Source organism: Pteropus medius, unplaced genomic scaffold (genome assembly GCF_902729225.1).
Source record: "Pteropus medius unplaced genomic scaffold, Ma_sr-lr_union100, whole genome shotgun sequence".
Taxonomy (NCBI): Eukaryota; Metazoa; Chordata; class Mammalia; order Chiroptera; family Pteropodidae; genus Pteropus; species Pteropus medius.
The window spans coordinates 168,660-176,705 of NW_024355695.1; positions in this window are offsets into that span (position 1 = coordinate 168,660).

An 8,046-nucleotide genomic window follows, 5' to 3' on the forward strand; every position below is an offset into this window, starting at 1 on the left:
GGCTGAGAGTACTGGAGGACGAGCTTGAACATTGCCATCTATGAACTGTTAGGTTCTTACTCTTTATCAGTAGCATTTCCAAAGGGCTCCTTTTGGACTGGATGGTAAAGATGGGTGGACAGTTTATGCAATAGATATAGAAAACCTATTTTATTCCCACTATTAGGATTTAATTTATATGGGGAAATTATTTTCTCCCTTCTCTTTCCGCATACAATTTTGGACCCGTATAGAAAAATAGTTATAAAATGAATTGAAGTAGAGTAGGATCAATTCAGAAAGGCTTTCTGTAGACAGGAGATATCTTTTAAGAGTGATATTGATGTATAGCATGGCAGTGATTTCCAAAAGAAGCTACACATCAGAATCATCTGGAGCACATTCAAAATATACAGATTCCCAGGTTCCACTACAGAGGCTGGAACTCAGTGGTCTGGAACAGGGTCTGGGAATGTGGATTTTAACAAGTTCCCAAAGTAATTTGGAAGCATAGCCAGGTTAGAGGAACACTGACTTGAGGAAGGGGAGAGAGTGCCTGTCAGAGGGAAATGAAACATTCAGGGAAATAGTAAACCACGGGCAGAGAAGCATGGAGAGGAGGAACATTCATTCATTTGACAAATGTTTCTGGAATGCTTACTGGATAGAGTTCAGAATGAAACAGACTTGGCCTCATCATTAAAAGGAGTTCCCAGTTAATACCAGAGGTTCTAGGCCGTCAATGTGGGCCAGAATCACCTAGGGGGACATTTTACATGTAAGATGCCAGGATCTCCCTCAACAATTTTTATTCCAAATGGTGAGAGTGGGGCCCAGGCACCAGTGGTTTTTAAAGTTGCCCGGGTGACTCAGTCCCTATCAGTGTTAGCATCCAGGGTTGAGGCAGTTAGGTAACTAGCCGTGATATTACAATTTAGAGAGGTAAATGCTACCAGGGCTTTTCGGATGCTGTGAGACCTAAGCATTTTCCATGTTTTGGGGTACTCAGTGTATTTAAAAAATAAAGAAATGTCAAAAACAGGATTGAAATTTTTTATTTAAATTTAACAGATGAATCATTTTAACATACACTAAGATTGCAATGTAATATAATTGTGCTGTTTGTAAGATAATTACACAGAATTTATAAATTAATTATTTCATAGTACACTATAGGCAGTATAGTATGGTAACTGGATACTATTTAAAGTTGTATGAAGAAGTCTCCAATTTTCTCCAATCCTGCAGCATATCTCTGTGACAATGCATTGTCTCAATTGAGGCACCTCCGGGTGATGTGAATACTGAAGAACATTTGGCTCAGTGTGTGAGGGTTAGGAAAAGCTTCTTAGAATTAGTGCTGATTCTTTTTCTACGTATGTTTTGTTATTACATGGCTATGGACTTGTTATATTGTCAAATTATAATGGGCAAACTTTTATAAAACTACTTGCTGTGTAAGGGAAGAAGCAACTGCTTGGGTCATCACAAAATGCCCCTGAGGTGAATGATAATGCTGAAGGGAAGCAAGAAGACTAGATCGATTTGGGTTAAGGGATACCAGTCCCTGCAGCCATCCCTGTCAGCTTGGAGTTAGATCATGGTCCTCAGGCTGGAACTCAGAGAAAGACTTTGGTTGAGGCAGGTTTAGAAAAGGTTTAGTTTGAGGGTTTTTCTTTTATTTTTCTTTATTGGTTTTGGTTTTAATTCTTAAATGAAATGACACACTTCCCCTGGGGACCAGGCTTGGTTCTGAAAGGTAATAAAACGAAGAAACAACTTGAGGGAGGAGCAAAAACTCATTACAAAATTTTGGGGTCATAAGAACAATTATCCATTACCCTCTAGAGATTTTCTTCCAGAATTTGTCTTCTGCTCACTAGAGAATGCTTTGCTTGTTTCTGAGTGCAAACCATTAAAGAAATTAAAGGAGTTGTCTTGCCTGGAGTAGAGAGTCTGTTCTTGGAAATATGATAAGACATAAAGCTGAAGGAAGCTGAGGTACTATTTGGAACACCCCAAGTTAATTTCCAGAGAGTTTGCCTTTGAGACAACTGATGGTATAGTAATCCTCTGTAAGTTCAATTGACTGGAATACCTAAAGATTAGCAGGCAGTTAATCGTAAGATAAACCTTGCCTATAGCCGATAGCATTTACCTCCACACTAAACTTTTAACTTGCTAACAGGCATGGCCTAGAAAGAATTTTGCCGCCCTACATACCGGGACCCAACATACTTGGCAAAGGTTCTGGCCATACACAAGTCCACTGAATTGCAGTCCTCCTATACTTATGATGCCCTCTGGATTTTTCTGTTTTCTATTTAGTAGTACATTTCCTTGCTTCAACTTGAGCCTTGCCCTGATTTTCAGCTGACTTTCCTGGGCCCATAACGATCTCCCTAGTGATTGCTATTTTTTCTCTTGAACTCAGTTTCTTTATCTGTAAAATGGGGTTATGTAAAATAGAGATAATGATAACATATTTTATATAGTTTCTTATGATGATTAAAATAAATATAATACAACTGGTCAACAAACATATGAAAAGATGCTCAACATCGCTAGCTACTAGGGAAATGCAAATCAAAACCACAATGAGATACTCGTTAGAGTAAGTGTAATCAACATCGCTAGCTAATAGGGAAATCAAAAGCACAATGAGATACCATCTCGCGCCTGTTAGAATAGCTACAATAAACAAGACAAGTAATAACAAATGTTGGAGAGGATGCGGAGAAAAAGGAGCCCTCATACACTGCTGGTGGGAATGCAAATTGGTACAGCCACTATGGAAAACAGTATGGAGGTTTCTAAAAAAAACTAAGAATTGATCTACTATATGATCTAGCAATCCCTCTATTGGATATTTACCCCAAAGACTTGAAATCCCATATTCGAAAAGATATTTGCACACTGATGTTCATAGCAGTATTATTCACAGTGGCCAGGACATGGAAGCAACAGAAGTGTCCTACGATAGATGATTGGCTAAAGAAGCCATGGTACATATATACAATGGAATATTACTAAGCCATAAGAAGAGATGAAATACTGCCATTTGCAACAACATAGATGGACCTCGAGATAATCATGCTAAGTGGAATAAGCCAGACAGAAAAAGTTGAAAATCACATGATATCACTTATATAGGGGCTATAAACCTAAAAGCAATAAAGGAACAGGACAAACAGAGACTCATGGACATGGAGAATAGACTAGTGGTTACCAGAGGATGGGGGGAGAGGGGAAGAGGGAGGTAGATGGGGTAAAGGGATCAAATACGTGGTGACAGAAAGAAATCTAACTATGAGAGGTGAACACATAGTGTAAATTATATATATATATATATATATATATATATATACACACATATAATTTACCTTATTTAAATTATATATATATATTTGCCTTACTGTCAAAATGTACAGCTGAAACTTACCGGATTTTGTTAACCAATGTCACCATAAAAAAATTAATTAATTAAAAAAATAAATATAAAGTGCTGGCATGGAGTAGCTACAGAACAACTGATAGGTGCTTTTGTTGTTTTTATAATTATTATTAACACTACTTCGATTTATACTCTTAGATCCCAGTCACTTAATGAGATCTTGGTTCCTAATAGACAGGTCATCTAGTCTCAAGATGTCAACTGTGGTATCTATTCTTGGCATTTCCCTTCATGGGCCTGTGGGGAATAGATATTGGACCACATAATCTCTGATTAGTCATGCCCCTTTGGATATTATTTATAAGACTGTTTGTATTAGTTTCCTATTACTGCTATACCAAATACCACAAACTTGTTGGCTTGAAACAACAGAGATTTATTTTCTTACAGTTCTGGAGGTCTGGAGCTTGAAATGGATTTCATTCAGCTAAAATCAAGGTATCAGCTGGGCTGATGCCTTTTGGAGGCTCTAAGATAGCACCCATTTCCTTGCCTATTCCAGTTTCTAGAGATTGCCTGCATTTCCTGGCTCCTGAGCACCCTCCATCTTCAAAGCCACCAATTGCATTATGGCAAACTCTGCTTCCATCATCACATCTTCTCTGATTCTGACCCTCTTCCCTCTCCCTTTCATTTATAAGGACCTTTGTGATTACATTGTGTCCAGCCAGATAATTTAGGATAATCTCCTCATCTCAAGTTTCTTTTCACATGTGAAGTAACATATTCACAGGTTCTAGGTATTAGGACATAGAAATCTTTGGGGGCCATTTTTCTGCCTACCATATATCAAAATTTACATCCTAGTGGCTGAATCAGTTGGAAATGGAAAGCCAGATACATATGTAATGGTGTTTTGGAATCTTGGTTTTCTCCCGGAGAATTCTTTACTACTACTATTTATAGCTGGAAGTGGTAAGGATCATCTGTTTCAATTGGTGTGGGCCTGTATTTGTATGATACTTATTTTCTCCTCTAGGCCTTTGTTCACACCTTAAGTTCACTATGTGTTCTTTTCTTCTCATTCAGATTCTATCCATTCCTCGTGTTTTAGCTCCAGGCCCAGCTCCCATGTGGAGTCTTCCCTTAATATTCTTTTTTATAGTAACCATCAACTCTGTACATTTTCTTACTTGACATTTTACTTCTTCTGTCTTTCTGTAGCCTACATGGAAGACAAGCTGGCACTCTCTAGAAAGTGGGCATTTCAACTGTCGTTTCAAAGTAAGGAAGAGAAAGAGTAGGAGAATATTTTGCCTCTAAGCCCCTAAGCATCTTGGACAGCAGAGAAGCTGCCAAATCTAGACCATTGCTTCAAATTTGATAATCCTTTAAGGTTGAGCATATGCTCTTGGTTACTATAACTACGGGTTTGTAAGCAAATATTAAAACATAAAAAGATGTGAGTCTTTCAGCTAATGAAATTTGGAAATGAAATCTCCCTGAAAGCCAGACCTTAGGACTAATCATGTCAATTGGTTATAATAATTGTGCCAACCTATGCCTCGGGGTTCTTCTTTCAGGATGGGCATCAAAATAACTGTTAAATTTGTTAGAAAATATGTGTCAAAACAGTTGCTTGACTAAACTAACAAGTGAATTCAGAGGTCAGTCAAAGGGGTCTAGAAGTGTTTCCTTCTAAATTAAGGACTGCCTGATAAATGTCTGATAAATAATCATCAAGATATATAATAATGAATCTTCTTTAAAAAACTATTAAATTCATTGTTGATATATCTGCCAGAAAGCTCCTGGAGATGTTTCAATTAGCCATGTATTTCTGAACAGGCTATAGGCAAATTGAAGCAAGCCACCCACTCCCCGCCCCCACCAAATAAAAATCTAAGAGATGTGATGGAAACAGCAAACATTTGGAATAAGGTGGAAAAAAATTATGAGGCATCTAAATCTTCTTGAAACCATGATGTTCAAGTACCTAAATGATTGCTTGGTTTTTCTACTTTTCTTCTACTTTTCTTAGCTTAGAGATAAAGTTTAGGTATCAAAATAGCTGATGGGCTGTATGGACCAGGCATTTGCCGATTATTTGGGTTACTTCTAAATGTCTGGCTTTGGGGGCTCAAACAAGATAAGTGAAACTTATTCCTGCAGGAGTGAAAATATAATGATGGGAATTAAATTAATGCATGCAAGATACTGATTAAAAGATATGCTGGGACATATGTTTCATTGATTCTATTTCTAATATTTTTATGCATAAGTTTTAGCAATAATTTTTTTTACAGAGATCTTACTGTATTGGTGTTAAAATTTCTTTATTTTATTGACCAGTTGCCATTTGAGCAACACTCAGTGTGCATCATACGTAATATTTTCATTTGAGAATATTAATATTTTGTAAAAGGCAATTTTGGACAAAAACACACAATAACCTTTCTGCTCTTTTGGACTGAGTTATCACTTATATGTATGCTCCTTTCTTTATCTCTTTTCTTGGAACTTTTAAGTCTTAGGCTGTATCTACCGTAGGCATTTAAAAGTCAGGAATCCATTCTATAAATCAGGATTTATATTTTGGTTGCTGGGTTTAAACAAATACACCAGTTTGACAAAGTAAGTGACCAAATCAGATGGAACAATTAGGCATTTATTATGAGCATAAAACCCCAGAGAAAGACATGCCAATTTTACTATCTTGAAAATATAGCTCAAGTATATTCATTTACATCCCACTTTATTGTACCCACCTATTTTAAAACTTTTTCACCTGAACTATTGTAATAGTCTCCTGTTTGGTCTCTTAGTTTCCTCTCTTGCTCAATGCAAGGCAAAAACAGGCTGGCATTAGATCCTATAAAACCAGGGAAAAGTGCAAGGTCCAAGAAGCATAAATTTTAAGTCCAAGTGGCAGAATGAGGGTCGAGGAACTCCATAGGACAGCTGCAGGAACCAAGCCCAAAGAGTTGCTGTCACAGCACTCTCTGGAACCTGTTCGAGCAGTGGCCAGAAGTCTAAGGCCATATTTGTTGGGATAGCTGTCTGAAGCTTCATGTAATCGTTTTATACGCGGAACAGCTAAATCTCATGGCTTTACCTCTACCCCTCCTGGCAAACTCCCCTGATTTAAAAAAAAAAAAAACACTTGCTGGTGGACTTGCTGGTCAAGATGGTGGAGTAGGTAAACACTGTGCTTACCTCTTCTCATGACTGCATCAAAACTACAACAAAAGTACTGAATAACCATCATTGAGAATTGCCTGAAGTCTAGCTGAACATAAGTCCTATAACTGGGGATACACAAAAGAGACCACCTCTAGACTGGTAGGAGGGACAGAGATGCAAAACAAGCTGGTCTCACACCTGCAAGTGGCAGTTGAGAATCAGGAGAGAGATTTCCAGGAGGAGCAAATGTCCTCCCGGAGGAGCAAGGAAACCTGGACCCACACCAGGATTCCCAGCCCAGGGTTCCAGTGCCATGAAGAAAAATCCCCACAAGTCCTGATTGTAAAAACCGGTGGAGATTGTGGCTGAGTGAGACGGAGGGCTGCTGGAGTCCAAAGTATTCCTCTTAAGGAGCCCATGTGCAGACATACTCACCGATGGACTCACTCGCTTTGAGCTTTAGCATGCAGGCGAGCAGCCTGAAAGGCACCAGGGACATACGAGGAGGAACTGAATTTTCTGGCTTCAGGTCTACAGCTGGAGGGGCAGCTTTCTCCCAGACAAAAATGATGGTAGAATTTGTTGTTTCTTTGTTGAAACATTCCTGTCCTGGTGTGCAGACCCAGGCAGCTGCCATATCTGGGTCTCCATCAACCTGGTTAATGCTGGTCGCCCTGTCCTGGTGATTCCCTGAGACCCCACTCCATCCAATTTATGGGCCCACCAAAGCCATTTCAAGTGGCTTTTCTATACAAACAACCTGTCTTGGCTCATGCCGCAGATTTTCTTAAAATCTCTTCAAAGTTTGCAAAGTTTGAACTAGCATCATCTTGCCTCAGCATGCCCTATACCTCTTGCTGAGGAGCCCTAAGCCTGTCACCAGTGGCAGCCAGCCTTGCTTTGCAAGCTTGGCCTCTTGCAGCACCTCCAAATTCAGTGCAGGGTGGCAGCCATCTGTGGATTGCTTGGTGGCTCAAGCTAGGTGGCCTTGGGTAGGGCACAGGCTACAGCTGAATTTTGCCTATGGCTGGGACCCTCCCAGGAGGCACTGCCTGCACACCAGCAGCTGGCTTCAGTCTGAGCTGGAGCACCACTTGGGGTCACATTAGAGGATGACACATGCAAAAGGAAGACTTGGAAGGCACCAGAGCCCTCCTAAAGTGAGGTCACATGGTCAGGCTTTGCACAACAGCTCCTTCACTGTAATCACTAGCCAGTCCCCAAAAACACTCAGCCCTATGGTCAAACCCTCCCATTGATGTACAAATAGCAAACAAGGCACGACTACAGCAGGAATGTACACACAACCCATACAAGAAAAACACCTGGAGCATCCAGCTCAGGTGACTAGAGAGAATGTGCCACTGAGCCCCACAAGATACCTACTATATAAGGCCACTCTTCTAAGACTGGAAAAAATAGCAGCCTTACTTAATACATGGAAACAAACACAGGGAGGCAGTCAACATGGGGAGACAAAGAAACATGTC